The 22306-nt window shown below is 40.8% G+C and overlaps 1 non-coding gene across 1 annotated transcript; it reads right to left on the bottom strand.

The window, feature by feature from the left end:
• Positions 1 to 18008: 18008 nt before the first annotated feature.
• Positions 18009 to 18081, bottom strand: Trnar-acg (transfer RNA arginine (anticodon ACG)). Its single transcript has one exon. It is a non-coding gene; the product is annotated as a tRNA-Arg (tRNA).
• Positions 18082 to 22306: the final 4225 nt, after the last annotated feature.

Below are 22306 nucleotides of genomic sequence, written 5' to 3'. Positions count from 1 at the left end.
TGAACCCCCTTGGACATGTTTGGGATATTCTGGGGCAGCGCATACAGGCACGAGAACCTCCTGTACAAGATTTACCCCTACTAGAAGCAGCATTGCATCAGGAGTGGTTGTTGTTGACCCATCAACAGATCCAACGTCTCACTTGAGGCATGAGACGTAGGGTGGAATGCGTCATCCGGGCACGTGGCGGTTATACCCGCATGCTGGTCTGCATCACGTGTCATGTCAAGTGGAGACTTTAGGGAACATTTTTACATGAAACATCAAATGTGACTCGTGTACTTAATCCTGCAGCTCCATATTTTTTGTAGGTATTGTCTAAGGTCAAAAACAGTACCTGTGTTACCATGATGTTTTTGTCAGTAGATTTCAATCACAACTCACCAATATCTTCTTTATTTGTTGTCAAATGTTTGTTCTATCCGATGACATTGGTATCGCCCAGCTCCTGTGGTCAGTCATCCCATGCCATGATTTTTGCCATTTGTCATGGTTCAGAAATAGGGGTGTGCTTAACATTTTTCTTTGTGTATATATTCAGTTTTTGGCCCCAGTATACTATCATAATGCTTGTCTTGATGGAGGACTAACTGGGGTCGAGTGGCTACAATGTGGACGGGATACACTCACCTTTCAGCAACCCCTGGTGTCAGCACTATTTGATTGATAACCATAAACACATGTTTGTGATGAAGTCGGAATCGTATAATTGACTCTATTTTTGAAAAAGATTTCTTATGTTTATGGGAAGGGTTGTGTGGCTCTCAGTTATTGTGGGTCGGAGTGGTTCGTAGCCCAATGGCGTGCGTGTTCCACACAAATTATGTATAGATCGCAATTATTGATAGCTAGAATAGTGTTCACTGCGATGAAAAAAAATCACTTTCACTAAGTCAAATCTGCATGGATAACCACACCAGTCGATCATTTATAGTATGATTTATAAATCATTTATAACACTTTATAACATTTATGAGTGATGCACAACAATAACTGGATCACATCTGAGAGATGGTCTTGTACAACCCATGGCCAGAAGTAGGATCACATCTGAGAGATGGTCTTGTACAGTCCAGGACCAGAAGTAGGATCACATCTGAGAGATGGTCTTGTACACCCCACGGCCAGAAGTAGGATCACATCTGAGAGATGGTCTTGTACAGTCCAGGACCAGAAGTAGGATCACATCTGAGAGATGGTCTTGTACACCCCACGGCCAGAAGTAGGATCACATCTGAGAGATGGTCTTGTACAGTCCAGGACCAGAAGTAGGATCACATCTGAGAGATGGTCTTGTACACCCCACGGCCAGAAGTAGGATCACATCTGAGAGATGGTCTTGTACAGTCCAGGACCAGAAGTAGGATCACATCTGAGAGATTGTCTTGTACACCCCACGGCCAGAAGTAGGATCACATCTGAGAGATGGTCTTGTACAGTCCAGGACCAGAAGTAGGATCACATCTGAGAGATGGTCTTGTACACCCCACGGCCAGAAGTAGGATCACATCTGAGAGATGGTCTTGTACACCCCACGGCCAGAAGTAGGATCACATCTGAGAGATGGTCTTGTACAGTCCAGGACCAGAAGTAGGATCACATCTGAGAGATGGTCTTGTACACCCCACGGCCAGAAATAGGATCTCATATGAGATATGATTTGAGAAATGGTCTGGCATCTGGAATACGTCGGACCCAACACAGATTTAATATGAGGTCACAAAGACCTGCCCCAGGATTTCACTACACATTCTTATTTCATGTCTGTTTCCTTGCCTTAAAACAATATTTACACCGCGATTTCAATGGTCTTATTTAGAAGGCACGCCAACGCTTGGAAACATGGCCGATTAACGAGGAAGTGGCGACAAGGTAAAGAGAACATGTTGCTTTTCGTGCAGGTAATTAACAACGATAATATCCTGCAACAACCTCGCTGAAGCGACATATCAAACGTTTTCACGAATGAGACAATTTCCCTATTCATGCAACATTAATTCTGATAAACCATTCTAATCTCTCGTCCAAATTAAACTGCACAATACAGTCTTTTACTTCTAATTAATTGACATGTGTCATTTTTAAATGGTTGGAGTTTGGGGAGGTAAAGCGGAGATGGGAAAGTTTTATGTTTGTAAATCCATTAGAACATTTGGCTACTACTGATATCATTTTCGCATTTTACATCGACCGAAATAAGATTGATGCTACACTCGTCTCTGAACACGTCAAGGTCACCTTTCCTACTAAATGTGGACAACTAAACTTGGTTTTCTACACCTGAACAGAATCACGCGAAGAAAGCCCAATTAGGGATGAGGGTGAGAGAGCGAGAGATGTGTGTGTGTGTGTGTGTGTGTGTGTGTGTGTGGGAGGGGGGGGGGGGGGGGTATGTCAGAGGTTTTTGGATACGCAAATGTACTGAAAATAATAACCCTCCCCTAGTGCTTGTCATATTTTTGATGATTCAAAAAGACGTAAATACTCGCGTTTTGTAGTCCGAAGCGTTGGAACCCAGCCTGCTGAAACCTTTGTCCTAGCCAGTTCATTCCTCAGAGTGTTCTCAACACATGAGACATGCCTAGTGAATGGGCTATGTGACGTGGTGAGTCGTCAATTTTTACGGCTACCAATAAGGCTGGGTGGTTGTTGTTTAACGCCGCACTCAGCAATATTCCAGCTATATGACGGCGGTCTGTAAATAATCGAGTCTGGACCAGACAATCCAGTGACTGACATCATGAGCATCGCTCCACGCAGATCGATGACATGCATCAGCCATGCTACCAATGATATTGATGATAAAATACCTGACATAGGTATGTCATCAACAATATCCTCAGCGGTAGCAGTTGAAGGACTTCCCGATCTTCTTCCCCTCAGAGGCAAAGGAAGGAGCACCCTCCCCTAAATTTTTTTTCAGCTGAGGATACTTGGAACCGATTTTTTTCCATTTTTATCAACAGAGAATACCTTGACACGTGGAGGCAGAAATATGCTGACTGGTTGTGTACCTGGTTCGAATACAGTCTGCAAGCTTGGAAAATATTGAACTGATGCGAGGGGGCAGTCGTCTAAGACGCCGTGATTCGCTGTAGAGTTGCGTCCCTTAGGCACGCCAGGAACCTATGATTGTGGGTTCGAATCCCGGTTCACCCCGATTGTGTTTCTAGGTTTGTCAGCACCGAAGTGGTAAACGTCTGAGACCTGCATCACTTCGGGCTTTCCTCCCACATTAAGCCGGAATAATGTTAAAAGCGACGTTACTCAACTCACTCACTCCTTTGTAGTAAGACTTTTTTCAACAGTACATTCTATAACTTGAATATTCAGTATGTCATCCATGTGTTATTTGTACGCAAAAAAATCGTAAACTGATTTAGGATTGTACAAAATGTTTACAGTTCTGTATTTCTATATTCCACTTTGCATCCACGTATAGACATTCGGTCGTCCGGATACTGAGAAACAAAGGGGAAATAAAACAGGATCCGATTACCCTCTGATTTGACATTGTTCATCACATTTAATCAAATATAGTCATAAAGGGGCGGTCGGGTAGCCTAGTGGTTAAAGCGTTCGCTCGTCACGCCGAAGACCCGGGTTCGATTCCCGACATGGGTACAATGTGTGAAGCCCATTTCTGGTGTCCCCCGCCGTGATATTGCTGGAATATTGCTAAAAGCGGCGTAAAACCATACTCACTCACTCACTCACTCATAAAGCCCTGAAGTTTCAGTTCATCTGTCCACAGGAATCTTTACACACAACTTATATACACATGATATACGCGGGCTGTTCATTTAGACGCTACAGGGTCTCATAAGCAATTTGTAACAGGTAGGGTTTCAAATATCTTCGAAATGACGCTGGCGTTTCCGGCGGAACATCGGAACCTACGTTTGTCCATAGCTTGTAGCACTCAGGCTCTTTGCAGAAGCTGTTTATCTTGTAAGCGCAGTACTCTGTTGCAGGTGCAGAATGTGTGTTGAGGCGTCGATGTATGTGGAACAGAATCTTGAAAGAACCTGCTGGAAACTGGAAGTTGTTGGAGAACTTCGGCATCCTAGTGACGATTTACCACACAGGACGCAAGTTGCAGACAACTAAATTAAAAGGTTTATCCTATGTTTCCAATTAGCTGTTTTTCTAACTTTTATTCAGTTCGAGTTAATAATGTGTATATTTATAATGCGCCAATCGGCATCATAATGCATGCTCAAAGTGCTACGTTATTACCCCGGTCAGTGGATCAGTGAGCACTGAGTATACAACCAACGCGAGGCGTTAAGAGGGTCGACAGTGTCATGAGAAAGAAAACAGTCAATGCATGTATTTGGGTAGTGAGAAGCACTAAAATATGAAAAAAAACCTAACTACATCCTAGCTTTTCAATCTAAGTGAAGAACCGGGTTAGAATAGTTCTTCAACAACCCATGCTTTCTGTAAAAAGCGACTATGGTTGTCGTTTGAGGCGACTAGCATGATCGGGTGGTCAGGCTGCCGACTTGATTGATGCATGTCATCGTATCCCAATTGCGTAGATCAACGCTCATGATGTCAATCACGGCATTGCCTAGTCCAGACTCGTCATATTGCTGGAATATTGCTCAGTGTGGCGTTAAACAACAAACATCTAAATGAAAAACAAAATAACATAAATTAATATGATGATATAAAATATCCACAACAAAACCAGTAGTCCACTGAGAACACATTTATAGGATGACATGAAAATTCACTTCGCTGGATAAGACGCACGTTTTGCACATGTGTTTAAAGTTCACCGTATAAACACCAACACGGGCAGCGATATTATGTAACTTGCTATAAACACAGGTGCATCCATTTCCTAAACAATGCTTTACTATTGGGTGTCGTCTGGGGCTGTGAAATAAACAACGTCATGTGACCTGTCAGTTTGCAGACTTGAAGAGAGGCCGCGCTCGTGCTTCTCGTGCACTGTTTGAAGTGCAAACATTTACGAGAAATGTATAAGGTTATGTGTGAGAATGTACATGCTAATCAAAATTGTGTGATCAAAATTATGTGGAATTTAAGAATAAGAAGAGTCTGTGCGTCTCTTTGATCTAAGAATGAATGTCGAAATCAGCAGACTTCCAACAAACGTAGACATTCTGTACTGTCCCGTCGGCCTTTGATCGCCGAATCTCATATTATTAGGTACACTTTACTTGCAAATGGTTAATCTTTTAGTACATAAATCGATATGTTTGCATGACAATAAATCAAACGAGTTGCACACAATCCAGTTCAAAGGAAACGCAGCATGGTCAATAAAATGTGCAGTGTATAATTTGAAACAATTTGCTCAAACTTTTTCAACCCATTCTAACGTCTGGAAACCTGAATTAAATTAAGCGAACTCTAAACCAATAAAATGGTTTCGTGAGAAAATAAACTGTTGGGTTGTATTCCTACAAGGCAGGTCATATTGATCCAAACGAAATTGTAAACTTTTATTTCCGAAATGCGTTTACTTCCGTGCTGGTTAATTGAATAAAAATAAACAAGCGTAGCTATGTTGTACAGTTAGATCTAATCTCTTAAACGACATCCTGTCTAACCCTTTGCTTCATTTATGGAAGCAAGTGATTATAGTCCTTTATGCTTCGTCTTAGGCGATAGAACCGCAGGCAGTCATTAACATCGCTAACGATCCTGACAAATCGGATCGCGAATGGGTTGTAAAAATGTCACATTTTCACAGTAAGGTTATTGGGAAGGATGTTGAACTAATCTTTGTTGACTTTTTCCTGAAACTATATCGACTGGCAAGATGTAATGGGGGGAAGGGAGATTTTGTAACGTGTAATGGACGATAAGAAAACATTGTAAAATTGAAACCAGTGTGGGTTGCAGGTGATGGTTTCCAAAAAGGACACGATTTGTTTTGAAAATAAATGCTACTTGTTTGTGTTTACTCATTTTCGCAAACATGGTGACTGTGTTGTTTAAATTTCAACCCGTGTGTTGTCATTTCGCCGAGTTGAGACTGAGATTGTATTAGATGAATAAACATATAAACGCAGCGAATAAACAGATCGTGTTCGAACTCAGAAGAAGTTAATTGTCCATATCCGGGTACTGCTTTTACAGTCTGGCAGAAGCCTTTGTGTGTGTTTGTGGTTCAATGCCGCACTCGGCAATATGCCGGTTATATGATTTAATTGTTTGTTTGTTTGTTCTTTAACGCCGCACTCAGCAATACTCCAGCTATATATAACGGCGGTCTGTGAAAATCGAGTCTGTACCGGACAATCCAGTGATTGATATCATGAGCATCGATCCACGCAATTGGGATGAGATGACAAGGATCAAACAAGTCAGTGAGCCTGACCACCCGATCCTGTTAGTCACCTCTTAAGACAAGCTTAGTCGCCTCTTAAGACAAGCATAGTCGCCTGCGCATATATGATGGCGGCTTGTAAATAATTGAATCTGGATCAGACAGGTTGATATTATGAACAACGGTCCACGTGGTCGGGGTACGTCGAAAAGACATCAGCCAAATCACTGAGTCTGACCGCCCGATCCACTAAGTCTCCACTGGACCAGTATTGGTTGCCGTGGACCATGTCCAACCCGGACTTTCCATTGGTTCCCAGTTTAGTCGCCTCTTACGACTAGCAATAGAGCGCCGGGGACACGTTGTACCAAGGTTTTGTTTGTTTGTTGTTTAACGCCGCACTCAGCAATGTTCCAGCTATACGACGGCGGTCTGTAAATAATCGAGTCTGGACCAGACAATCTAGTGATTGACATCATGAGCATCGATCCACGCAATTGGGATCGATGTCATGCATCATCCATGTCAGCGAGTCTGACCACCCGATCCCGTCAGTTGTCTTTTGCTGAAGACCTATTCTACCCCGGATCTTCACGTGTTCGTACCAAGGTACCCACGGAAGTGTGGGTAGAGGATCCTAATACGGAGTTTTCATCGACACTTTATCAGTTTCTGGAGAGACCATAAAACAAAAAATTTTTATGGTCCCTGGTTTCTACCTTGAAAAATATACTCAGATTCAAGATTTTATTTCAACAGTCTAGATCATAAAAATAGGTAATTCACGTTCCGTTACATTGTAATCTTCCTATCCCCGGTCGATAAACTAAATGCTTGGAAAAATAAGATGTTCATGAAGTGCTCTGCAGAAAGCATATACCATACCATACGCATCGTGACATAGGCTTTATGAAGGCAAATAACGTTCCTCCAATAACAAATAGCGCGGTAGGTGACGAGATAGGGAAACAAGATACCATCTTAACAGCGTATGTAAAAGCTGTAACCGCATGCGCATATATTTATGGTGTTTTGCATAAGTCAAGGTCTACTGAAATTTTGTGGAGTAAATATGCCATATTTAGATCTGGGTTGCATGGTATGTGTTTTCATCAGGTTTAATTCGCAATGACACAAACCAATCAGGAGTTTTTATTAAAGATATTTCATTATGAAAATATTATCCTATGCATTGGTCAGACATACAGACGGTTCATCAAGGTTCCTTTTCTATACCTCAGTAGGCCTTGCTATCTTATGTTATACACACACCCCAGTAGTTTATAAAAGCACGACTACAACTGGTTTCCAAACTCTCCATGGGTGAATGTACACAAAATGTTAAGTGCTATTTAATAAATACTTGAAATTTGAACATTTAGCGTTTAAAGAGACCTCGGAGTGGGGTTTTCACTGATGGTGGCCATGTTAAACTCGGGATGACACGCATATCAAATCACCCCATGTTATAATGGACTCCGAACGAGAAAATTAACGCAGGCGATGTAGCATAACATTCGAGGGCCATAAAATACTTGCTCTAAAGCTCATATTTCTTGCCGTCGCCGTGGGCAAACTCAAGTCAACCGCGGCCCCTTCACCCGAGCGCAGCTCATGCGTGAAATCCGTGCGTAAAATGGTCAAAGGTCAAGTAACCACACAGAGGAAGAGTATTGATTTTTTGGTGCGAAATGAATACTCAGGGAACCTTCAACAAAGTGTCGAATGCATGCAATGCAATTTTCTCCTTCCAAGCGTTTCTAAATTAGCCATCTTGGACTGCAGATGCCTCTTTTTTCCCGCCCAACGGCTTCTCCAAATTAAAATGGCTTGAGCAACAGACGACAGTCAAGGCAAACGACCGGGTCTTCCTTTCGCGGCGTGTCTGTACCTTCATGTCAATCACGCGCGGTAATTTCTCGTCTGCCGCCAGGATGACTGGGGCCTGTGGTCCTTGTGATGTAAAATACGATAAAAAAACGTTTTGAGTCTGAACAAAAAAAAAAAGCAAATTTCTCGTAAATTAATCAACGGTTGGTAATTCAGTCTCCCCTAGCAGTTCTTCAGTTTGTTCCAGCTCACGACAACTTGTCCGGCTTTTGGCTTCTGTCAACTACTACCGTCGTCCACAGACTGCTGGCAGGGATCCGACACCACTGATCAGATCCGAATTACCATCAATAATACCACAGATGCTTCTGGCATTACACCTATTACTGCCAACAAAACCTCGTTCAAAAACACAGGCAACACACAATATCACGAATACACACATACATCACAAAGCACATGCCTTCCACACACACGCAGATCACATGTGCCACCCAGACACACACACACAGATCACATGCCATCCACATCGGATCACATGCCATCCACACACACACACACACACACACACATACACACACAGAACACACACACACACAGAACACATGCCATCCACACAGATCACATGCCATCAATCCACGCACAAACACATAACACATGCCACCGACCCACATAGATCACATGCCACACACACACACACACACAGAAATCACATGCCATCCATCCACACACAGATCACATGCCATCAATTCACACACAGATCACATGCCATCCACACACACACACACACACAGAGATCACATGCCATCCACACACACACAGTTCACATGCCCTCCATCCACACACACAAATCACATGCTACCCCCCCCCCCCCCCCACCCCCCACCCCACCCCCCACACACACACACACAGAGATCACATGCCCTCCATCCCCACACAGATCACATGCTATCCACACACACACACACAGATCACATGGCCTCCACACACCCACACAGATCACATGCCGTCCATCCACACACACACAGATCAAATGCCCTCCATCCACACATACACACACACACACACATCACATGCTATCCACACACACACAGTTCACATGCCCTCCATCCACACACACACAGTTCACATGCCCTCCATCCACACACACACACACACACACAGATCACATGCCCTCCATCCACACACACACACAGTTCACATGCCCTCCATCCACACACACACACACACACAGATCACATGCTATCTACACACCCACACACAGTTCACATGCCCTCCATCCACACACAGTTCACATGCCCTCCATCCACACACACACAGATCACATGCTATCCACACACCCACACACAGTTCACATGCCCTCCATCCACACACACACACACACAGATCACATGCTATCCACACACACACACAGTTCACATGCCCTCCATCCACACACACACACACACAGATCACATGCCCTCCATCCACACACAGTTCACATGCCCTCCATCCACACACACACAGAGATCACATGCTATCCACACACACACACAGTTCACATGCCCTCCACCCACACACACACACACACACACACACACACAGATCACATGCTATCCACACACACACAGATCACATGCTACCCCCCCACACACACAGATCACATGCTATCCACACACACACACACACACAGATCACATGCTACCCCCCCCACACACACACAGATCACATGCTATCCACACACACAAACACACACAGAGATCACATGTTATCCTCACACACACAGATCACATGCTATCCACACACACACACACACAGATCACATGATATCCACACACCCACACAGATCACATGCCCTCCATCCACACACAGATCACATGCCCTCCATCCACACACACAGATCACATGCCACACACACACACACACACACACACACACACAGATCATATGTCATCCACACACACAGAACACTGTTTGCGACAAAATTTCCCCTAAGCAAAAATATTCCAGACAAAACAGAAAAGGGCATAAAGACATTCGAAGATGAAGTAACATCAAAGTATAAGCAGTGTGTTTGCTAGGGAGCCCCAACTGCAATAAATACCTAACTGTGTACACATGTGTCCCCGGTGTACCGTTACCCACGCAGACACTCCACCTGTGGCTGCATCTGAGTGCATGCTTTATGTAAAACATACATCGTAATGCTAATTATGACAACAAAAATTATGTATAACTGATCTCCACGGTTTTATTTTTTACATATTCGTTGATTTATTTATAACGATAAATTATTATTTTTGTTGTTGATTTTAATGGAAAAGCAACTGTGTGAAACATGTCATGTTAAAATGATCGACTGATCAGGCAAATACAACATTTCATTAACTATTTGTTCAGTGAGCTTGTTTTTCACAGCGATCATTAGGAGAAGTATCTTACTGGACATTTTTGTCAAAGGGATGTTTTGCTCGAGGACATATTTGACAACTGGAATACCGGCCAATCTCTGCCTGACAAACATGGCCGTGACACTCAGGCAAAATACAAAAGCAGGATATTTATGTAGACTATCTATAAACACTCAGCCTTGGAAGCCCCAAAACGTTGATCGTGACTAACAATAAAGAAGGAGTTATCTGTAAGTGTTTCGTGTCTTCATATTCAACTTCTAAATGCCAAGCAAAGACTTAGCGGTCAAATACTGTCAATACTGGGTAAAACCAATATTCGATTCTAACAAAAGTTCTACTCCACCGGCCGATGAAAAATTCAACTGATCTTAAGAATTAGGAATTTGGGATACAACGAACTGACTGTGGTGGTCTGTTCGAGCTCGTCCTGGTTGAGTGTCTTGTATACTGAACAAATAAAGTTAGGGATCATGACTATTTTGGGGATATTTTTGCCGACTGAAAACTGAGCAAACAATGTTTAAAAGTATCCCCTGACCCATTCAAACAACTTCATGTGCCCTTTGGTATTTTATTCCTATATGCACGGTAGGGTAAAGGTTAATCGAATCACCAGTACTTACAAAATCTAAATACACAGCAAAAAAACCCTTCGGCTAAATGAGTTTTCATGGGGCAGACTAAAGGTCTTTAAACCTTGACACTTCGTCCTAAACAAAACGCCAGTTGTCATAATAACTAATTATCCGCGTATTGTTTTCGTATCTGACATCATAATAGCAGAGATTATTACCTGATGATTATCCGTTTATACAACTGTGACTAATTCCCTGACGAGGGTGCCTTTGGAGAAAGCCATAACACTTTTACAATGCGACTCACGCTGACACGAAACTCCGTTACAGTTATCTGCCCTTGGCGCGGCCCGAGAGCGGAAAGTTATGTCCGCGGGGTGCGGATTGAGTGTCGTGCCATGTCTACATGTGACCTGAAGATTTGTGTCAAAATATGTCAAAAAATGTTGATGACTCTATGTGAAAGTTATGTTATGCTTGTGGATCACAGAAACATTCTTGCCGGATAGGCGGCATTTGGATTTTATGTACTGAATCAAGTGTTTCACATCGTCGAAGATTTTGAAGTACCTATACGTCTCATACGCTCATTATTCAAATTGACGTTTGTTTTGCATTGAAAGCTTCCAAATTGATATCTTGGTTGATAAATCGACCAATAAGTCTGATCTCTAGTTTAGAGGGCAAAAAATAACATAAGGTGTTTTTTGAAAAGGTATATTAATTAATACACATGTAAAGTCATGATATACGGTACTAATATGCATATGACATCAAAGTAGTTCATGCTTAAAAATAAACTAAACACATTTTACAGTGTTATCGGGCGTACACAAACCTTCGTCTGCTCATTTTTAAAAGAGTTTATATTAAATATTTACAAGCATGCCACTGAGCATATATTAAAATAAGTTTTCACATCGTTATCATTGTCAAAAACTGGGTTAAATACTGTTTGTATTTGCTTGTAATCTTATATTGTTACAGAGGCTGTAGGGTGGCTAAGTGGTTAAGCGTTCGCTCGTCACGTCCAAGGTGTGTTTCGCTTCCCAACATTGGCACACTGTTTTAAGCATAATTATGGTGTGTCCTGTCGTGATCTTGCGGGAATATTGCTAATAGCGGCGTAAAACCATACTCGCTCACTCACTTATATTGTTACAAGATTGTAGAGCCCGTTGGTTATGCTGGGGAAGAATTAGTCCCTGCAGACACCATGAACACATGCTGGGAGAAAGAGCTAACGAAAATGCACCCTCGATTATCCAGTATGTTATATCTGCATCCCATTACAAGAAATCCCTGGATCCATTCGCCATGATAGTTTTGTGTCGGAAGTGACCCCTCTATTTTTTCTATCACCAAATTGGCAAAAAATGTATCATGCTTTTAAGAGCGTCAGCGTCGCCCCATTCAAAACATTGTGGCGAATGTGCACAGGGCATTCACCATCTTATCATGGAGATAAAGCATAATACACTTGATAACCGAGGGTGGTGAAATGACACTTGGTAACCGAGGGTGGTAAAATGACACTGGATAACCGAGGGTGGTGAAATGACACTGGATAACCGTGGGTGGTGAAGTGACACTGGATATCCGAGGGTGGTGAAATGACACTGGATAACCGAGGGTGGTGAAAGGACACTGGATAACCGAGGGTGGTGAAATTACACTGGATATCCGAGGGTGGTGAAATGACACTGGATAACCGAGGGTAGTGAAATGACACCGGATAACCGAGGGTGTTGAAATGACACTGGATAACCGAGGGTAGTGAAATGACACTGGATAACCTGGGGTGGTGAAATGACACTGGATACCCGAGGGTGGTGAAATGACACTGGATACCCGAGGGTTGTGAAATGAAACCAGATAACCGAGGGTGGTGAAATGACACAGGATAACCGAGGGTTGTGAAATGAAGATCGTGTGGCTGTAATGTGTGGCCACGCTGACTGTGTCAGCATCATTACTCATGCTGTCAACCATTGGTTTTCCTGACCCAGATTCCAGTTGCATATTAACATTCCACCATGAGATGGATGGATGGATGGAAAATGCTGACGACGATGTGCAATATCATTTAGTGTTTTACATTCACTAACGTTCACATAACGTTGGGTTAGCGCAGAGTGGTATTCCTAATCAGGGTGACCCCATTGTTTCCTGACACAAGATGGGAACAGTCGTATCAACGGGGGTCTAAACAGATGGTGCATGTTTATTATTAGTCTTCATCTTTGAACACATTCCAGCTATATCACGACGTCTTGTAAACTATCGACTCGGGGTCAGGCAAACCAATGGTTGATGGCACCAGCACCTATTCACGCCATCAGGACAACATGACACATATTCATCCGTGTCTGTCAGCACAGTACAACTTTCTGGGCTTTCGCCGAAGTGGCAACGTCTACTTTGGTCTTCTTCACTTTGGGCTTTCCCGCACGACGGTGACACGACGTGAAATACTGTACAAAACGGCATTGAACCCAACTCACTCACTCACCACACTTTTGGCGGCGGTTTGGACATGGAATGACATAGCGGTGGCGTGATATAGTCCCCGAAATACAGTTATGTATTTAAAGGTAAAATAAAACTAGTTTTATAAAGGAACCCCGATGTGGGATGAGTTTCTCTCTCTACTGACAATAAGCTTGAAACATATTTATACCCACTTCGCGCTAGGCCTTATATTATACTTTTTTGTCGAACGTCTTGTCACCGCTTGCCAACTGAAGCAGGAAGATGGGATAAAACTGTACGCGAACTTAACTGTAAATTATGTGATATGAAAGATGTTGGTGATGAATATCATTCCATTTTAAATGTACCTATTTAAATGATGCTCGTGAATTGTATACCCCATGTAAATAAAGAATTCAATCAAATATGATAAATTTTATAGAATTCCTAGAGATATCTGTCCAGAAGAAACTGTAAACTTTCCGATATCATTATGAAAACTGTTAAAGGCAACTTTCTTTCAGCCTAACTTTCTCCGTACCTCATATGTCGAGGTCCTCATCCTGAGCGAAATAAAGTTCTGTCACAAGGGTTTCAAACAATTCTTGGACAAGTCGACAACAATATATATATATGTGCCTGATAAAATCACAGACACCTCGTATAACGTGGAATGATAAATATATATGCTGTGAGATAAATATGTCTTTTCTAAATACACGTGTCCATTCGTGCTTGTGCGGTGCAATTATTGACTTTATAGGGCAACATCAAGTATATAATTAAATAGATGTTACTAGTCGTATTAATCACATTTGCCAAAATGGACATGGGTAACGAAAATGGTACGCACTGCAATGAAGTCCTTCGCATTCCGACTGGTTCGTGACAGTATTTGCTTTGTGGCATTTTCTATGATCTGTGGAGATGGATTTTGTCGCCGACAGAAATGTTGTGATTGAGGTTTTTTAATCGCCATACATTTTTTAAATATTTATCCAGGGCATTATTATAAATGAACTGACCATGGTTGACATCTCTGAAACTGGTTTTGTCCATGACAGGTCATTTTTATCAATTATCCTTTGCGAAAAGAAGAGCCTTTAAAACTTAAATCTAATTCAACTATAAACAAACTGAGACACTGTCTTTTCTATTCAGTTTCATTGTATGGGTGCGGATAAGGCGGTTAGAAAATCCAACATCCCTTATCAACACAGACGGAGTGTCTGGTCACTGCACGGTAAAGTTGAAATAGATCCTTTGAGCCTAAAAAAGGTTGTATTGTTCCGAGATTATGAAATAAATCATTAACGCGAGCTCAAGTTCCCCTTTTGTCCACCAAGTACCCCCTAAGGGCTGGGGATTCACAAACACACAAGCATTGTTGACTTTTACAGGAGTCCCGTTTCGCAACGCGGAACCGAAAATAGGACGACTGGTCAGTGATAACAGTGGTCATTGTATCCGCTAACGACTGTTGAATGTAGACAGGGGTCGCATTGTGTTAGGTAAATGATACATTTGTCAATCGCTGCTGTAAAGGCCAGCAATTTCTACAGCTGGCGTTAGTGTCATTGAAATCCCTGTTTGTCGAATTTGACGCAACACTTGGTCATCCGAATAGAGAGAAGACTTTCGGTGGACATCAGACGGAAGATTGATCGATTTTCATAAATTATCACACCAAGATGCAAGTCCTGTGTCAAAGGGTGTAAATTTTGTGGCGGAACTTTCGTCTAAGTTGCAACATTACATGACATCTGTCAATCAACACAATGCAAGAAAGATATCACACTTTGAGATGGGTTTGATGTACAGTCAAACTGATTAGAGATGTGTTATTTCTGCTTTGATGGAATGAGATTTAATGGCGTTGATGTGTTAAATCCATAGTTTTCATACCGTCATATGTTAAACCCGTCTGTCTAATCGAATTGCAATCGGTATTAGCTGAAAGCGGATTTAAGTCCGATAATGATAAAAAATGTCCGATTTAATTTTCAGCAATAAACAGTATCGGAAAATGATTTGTCATCATCTTCTAAAGAAAAGAAAACAATGATTCACGAAATATGCCTGACTTCAAGACGAACATATAGTCTCTGAAGTGAACGTATTTTACAGAAAAAAAGCAGTTGTCAACATATAGTTATAAAATATAATAAAAAATGAACCACGAGAATGTACGAAGTAAACTAAAACATGTTTAGACTTGCGAAATGTGATAGACTTGCATGGACTGTTTGGGATATATTTGTTTCAGGGTGTATGGTAGACTGCATGACGTCTTATGCATCTAATATCTGTTCACATATTTTCTGACCATGTTGTATCTGTTAAATCCCTCTCTGTTCCCAGGTATGCTAAATCTCGTGAGCCTCTCGTAGCTATGATACATTGGATCTGTACTGTGGTGATATATCGATGTAGACACGTAGCTAGTTATGATATACAGTTCCTAGTTATGATACTGTAGGAACACGAACACTGTAACTTGTCAGATATTTGTTTGTTTATTGTTTAACGTCACACTCAGCAATATTCCAGCTATATGACAGCGGTCTGTAAAAAATCGAATCTGGGCCTGACAATCCAGTGATTGACATCATGAGCATCGATCCACGCAATTGGGATCACTGACATGCATCAACCGAGTCAACGAGCCTGGCCATCCGATCCTGTTAGTCGCCTCTTACGACAAGCAGAGTCGCTTTTTACAGTTATTGATAATAACAATACATTTGTCAATATATTTGTTATATATTTGTATAACGAATTATATATATAGCAACACTGTTGCTTTTTTATATACCTGTGCACACAATTGCTAATAATGGTACATACATATATGAACCAAATTCCTTGTTAAATCACATATCTGTTTCCAACTGTGATAGCTATGACATATTTATTTCTACACTTTTGCTAGTTAAAGTCCACTTCTTCAAGCTTTGATATATATCTGTTTATACTGTACCGATCTATGATATATATGTAAATATATTTAACCGTGCTACGTTGTACCGGTTTATACTGTACCGAGGTATGCTATTTTATTAGCACTGTTTTAAAGCTATGCTTTGTGTCCACTGTTCCTGGCAAGGCTATAGCGGTACATTTCTTTGTTATTCCTCGACATGCTAACAATGTTGCCAAAACTAATAGAAGTTACTTAAAACGCGAAATTTCAATTCACCTGACGCGCACGACACGCTTAACTCATGTCTTACACAAATACATTAAGATGTATCAATTATTTATTGGGGGTCACATTTAAATATAACCTATTCCATACAGAAAATATGTATTGTGTACAATTATGGATACAGTTAAGATTGTGTGTGCTTTGGTGTGTTGATATTACATCTCATGTCAAACGATGTTTAATCAACAACATTAACATCGCGAATGTTCGATGTCCTGAGTAAGGAACGTCATGTATCAACTTGGTAGGACCCCGTCAAGATTCGGGGTAGAACTGGTCTTCAGCAACCCATGCGTGCCATGACTGGCATCTGACGGGATCGGGTGGTCAGGCTCGCTGACTTGGTTGATGCATGTCATCGCACCCCAATTGCATGGATCGATGTTCATGATGCCAATCACTGGGTTGTCTGGTCCAGACTCGATTATTTACAGACCGCCGTCATATAGCTGGAATATTACGGAGTGCGGCGTTAAAAAACAAACAAACAACTTCGAAGAAATCCATTACAAATATCACACCTCTGTCCAACATGCCATTCTACCAGCGAGACCTTAGTCCACACTGCCGCTAATAAAGTCCAATTGCAATAAGCAGTTCATGAACTGTTTTAAAGATAGCTAAAGATAACGGCTCACCATGGCCCGGATCATGTCAAAACCAACAAATTACCGGCAAATATCCTTGGGCAGTTTGAGCAAAAATGTAGTAGGGATGTGACTTTATTTACGTAATAGACCTCGACTAAGCCTAATTTCGAACCATGATGGATTAGTCGTGTCACATCTTTTAACCCCAGGGGACTCTCCGCAATCAACCCCCGACAGGCACCCTTTGTTTGTCAGCTACCCCGGGGCACGCAGAGGCGCCCGTGTGGAACATTGCAACCAGCCTGCTCAATTTTAGATGTACGTTATCTAGATCAACGCACCCGATACCAAATGTACTTAATATATTGTAAGGCGTTTTATCTGGATTAGTTCACGAGATATATGGAATATTGAGTCTGATAAATTAAAACTGTTTGATAAGAGAATTATTACGTTTGGAATTCGAGCTAACTCCGGCTAACTTGATTGTTCAATGTTGTTTATGAATGTAACCGATACACAACACACGAAATTAAAAAATATAAAAAAATTAGCCTTGTTGTTAATCCGACATGGAAAAATTACATCGATCGGAAAAATAAAAGTTTTTGGAGGTGAAAAAAAAATGTTCGAGCGTGCCAGGATTCGAACCTGGAATCTTCTGATCCGTAGTCAGACGCGTTATCCGTTGCGCCACACGCCCTGCTGACGTGTTAAGGCAAATTTAGGCTATATATAGCTAAAGCGATTTACGCTTCGCAACCACTTCCGGGGTGCTTAAAATAGCCCAGACGACAATGCCGACAATTCTTGTTTGCATGCTTCGGATTTTTCTACCTCAAACTACATCTTGTAACACTTCGTTTTCAGTTATACGCTAAATACAGCCGATCTGCGCAACGTATTTCAGATTTGAAATTATAGTTTAAGAAGGCTGTTTGCGTTGGTTCACAGCCTTGTCGTATAACAGCAAACTTGGGTTGATTATGATCTGAGTACAATGGAGGCATGTTTGAGGTTATTCAAATGATCCATTCCCAAAAAACGAACCAGACTTGTGAGAAGATGAATTCGGCTGTTTATTGATCCTGGAAATGCTCACAGACAAAACTACAGAAGTCATGTTTATAATATATTGATTTAGGCCTACCGCAGTAGATCTGGATCTATTAATTACTATTTCTTACCATGAAGATTTAGGCCTGAAGTGTGCTTGGCTCAAATGGACCACATAGCTAGGCTTTACACAGAGTTTGTAAAAAACAGTTTACGTTTAATCAAATTCAAATTCCACAGAGCATTTTTACGTGTTGTGAACTGTGTGGAAATATATTCTATGGTCTCTGCAGGTTACATGCTCTCCATTAATATGCTAGAGTATACTAACATAATATAGGCCTATGAAATCTCTTATTACACAATACACATCTCTCCTATGTTCATATGTGCAAGATTAATTCTAGAGCTGTACAGCAGTTTGAAAGTGAAAGAAAATTTGAAGTGTGACTTTCCCGTTGACCTCACTCTTGACCTGCAACAATTTTAAGGCATCGCGATCGGCATGTATACACAAAAGACTGATCAATCAACCAAAAGTTCGTATCATCATAACGGTCAGTTTTCATATATCGATTATAATGTATTTCTATAAATAACAGCTTAGTTTGCTTTTTGTGCATCACGTACGATATCATTGATTGGATGAATCAATCAAGATTATTAATTCAAACAAAAATGGTTATCGATCAGAAAGGACAAAATCTTTCGAATTTGCATGTAACAATAAAATTAGTGGTCCCTTTGAATTCGTTATAACCGTAGTTTACTGTATGTATTTAACGGTAAAATGAAACTAATTTTATCAAGGAACCCTCAAGTGGGATGAGTCTCTCTCTCTCTCTCTCTCTCTCTCTCTCTCTCTCTCTCTCTCTCTCTCTCTCTCTCTCTCTCTCTCTCTCTCTCTCTCTCTCTCTCGTGACATGTTATTAATTTGAACTCTGAACTCCGTTTTCTTTTATGATTTAGTGTGTTAGTGCTAAATTGGGTTAGGAATTGAGGGACCCCATGTAGGTTTTCTCAAGATTTAAAAAAATCCCCGTAATTTTCACGTTCGAATTGCGCCTCGAAACTTTTGTGTATCCCATAATATATCTCGGCAATTTGAAAGGAAAAAAACACTTTGAGGTGTCACTTTTGTATTTGACACCACTCAAAACGGCATAAAAAATAAAGCTATACGGGTATGTTTTACAAGCGATATTTCGTGCACATATGCACTTAGAAGATTTATCAATCTGTGGAGCCGTATCTAGTCCATTTCATCATAATTTTCAGTTTTCGATAAATTTTACAGTTACGTTTGCATTTGTGTATAAAATGCTCTTTAATCTACACGTATTATGCCGCTCCTATTTCAAATTGCATGGGCACGCTGACCTACCCGCGTTCCCTATATATGTACTTAAAGTCTACATATGTCCCAGTTAACTTAAATACCCTTGTTACAGGGTGCAAAGCAACAGTGTAGCTATTTCTATAAAACGCCAAAAGTAATGGCCACCTAGCACGAAATACGCACGCGTTTAAATGGCGTTTCGTGTTTATTTTTTCTTTTACCTGCGTTACTTATAGAGAACGCCCGGTTCTATCGCTAATGTAGGTAAAACTGTTAGGGGGTATCTGTGTCTGTTTAATCTTATCCGCGACGCTCTGTCTGCTATCGCAAACGACAAAACATTTCCCAGTCCATTTAATTCACATTCTCATTTCACGCATGAATTGCCCGTGGTGTAATGTCAATCCTCACGAGCGCCTCTTGTCAACGCCGAACCCGACTCCATTTATAACTCCGTGCAACTCGTGCAAGGCGAGATAACGCCTGATATAAACGTGATAGTGATAATTGGTTGGACTTGTCACTGAACAAGAGTATTAATATGGGAAAGGACCATTTCTTATGATTTTGTCACAGGTGGTCAGGCTTGGTGACTTGGTTTATGCATGTCATCGCACCCCAATTGCGTATAGATCGATGCTCATGATGTCAATCAATGGATTGTCTGATCCAGACTCGATTATTTACAGACCGCCGTCATTTAGATGGAATATTGCTAAATGCGACGTAAACAACAAACAAACAAATCATTATTGTGTCTTGCTTTACAAGGGTTTAAGGATTTATTTCGAGACGCAGCTATTACAGTATAATAAAGAAGTTGTCATTCATATTTTCTAGTCTACTATTTCAATCTGATGTCAAAATTCCAAGACTTCAAGGACGAAGTACAATGTATATATGATAACGGTCTTTCTCTGCCAATCAACTGGAAATGCCAAATCTGAAACTTGCAGAAAACTTTGAAATAATGGCATAAACATGATCAGAAATGCTGCAAAGGCTGACCTTCCTGGTCATGTTTGTCCTGGTTATATCTCTATATGTCTTAAAAATATCATATTGGGTCAAAGGCTTGCTCATGTTCAGTATTAGAAACACGATTCATGAAATCTTTTAAATCTTTCTTTTCGACACATTTTAGTCTTATATCCACAATAAGGGAGCAACCATTTGATTTTCCAAAAAATAATAAAACCCATGCATGTTTTACTGAGAAAATAATGCCTCGCATTGTAGAAACAAAATACTCTTTCACATCGGATAACTTTCATAACCCACTGTGAAAGATTTGTCCATTGCTTAAACTATGCTGATCTTGTGCTTGGGCTTAAAAAGACCTTTATCATGACTTATCATTACAAAATCCAGATTTTGAAATTCGCTCAATGTAATACGGATAGAAGAATATACAAATAAACACTTTTGGCAAATAGTTTATGTGTATATCAATAATCATTTTGTTTTCAACATTTCAAATTGACTATATTTTCATGGAGTTTGTGTAAGTATGTATCCCATGCGCAGAATGGATAAATGATGGCATATTGTATGATATATTATAAGTTCCTTCACGGACCTAAATAATTAATTCATGTCCGTGATTCCGAAATATTATATATAATATATAAAATATACCCCCTACCCTTCTAAATGAGTATTATCATTATTAGTGCGTTGATATCGCACCGCCATACTTGTATCAATTATTTTATGTCAATGGAGATAAACAGACTGTTTTTTACAAAAATGGGATGTCCCCCCCCCCCCCCCCCCCCCCCCCCCTTCATTAAATGCATATTCGTTCTCAGAGGCAAGTAAAGCATTTGTGGTCATGCTTTTGAAGCACAAGTCTAAAAAAAAACCTTTAAGGCATTTTTAAAATCTAAAACTGATGTCAACTTGGGCTTAAGATGGATCCCATGTCTACATTATAATTAAGAAATTCAAAAGACGCCAGTTCGTATTTGTAAACTATAGCCTGGCGTGCCTGCCTCGAGAACATACCTGTTGTATATACACAGTTAAAGTCTGATCAATATGCGGAGTCGTATTTAGTTCATATAACCATATTTGATATTAATTTTCAGTTATCAATACATATTGATATGACTGTTACCTTTGCGTTTCAGTACATGGCTGATTTTGGATATGACATTTAATTAACAGAAACAATAAAATCTGAATATATGAAAATACAAAAGTCCAAAGTTGACCTGTATAATTTACTCAACAAGTTTCACGAGTGTGATTTTCAAGAGTACAGTTACGATATATTATTAATCATATTTCAACATACATGAAAACATATTATAGATTTATTCATAAATAATCACACATCACTCATCAGTCAACACCCCCCCTACCTTTCCCCTCCCACACTACCCTCACTTCCACTTTTGTCACCCCTGGCCCACACCGCAAACCTGGACTAAATTCGACCTATAGTTTGGTCTATTTTTACCCACTGTCGTTTCATTCGCATGAGGCACCTGTAACTGTCACTCAAAGTGACACATTTCATGCGAAATAT

The sequence above is a fragment of the Haliotis cracherodii genome, unplaced genomic scaffold (genome assembly GCF_022045235.1).
Source record: "Haliotis cracherodii isolate W230 unplaced genomic scaffold, xgHalCrac1.p SCAF_13, whole genome shotgun sequence".
Lineage (NCBI taxonomy): Eukaryota > Metazoa > Mollusca > Gastropoda > Lepetellida > Haliotidae > Haliotis > Haliotis cracherodii.
Note: the sequence above shows the minus strand (reverse complement) of the source record. Positions and strands in the feature narration are given on the sequence as shown.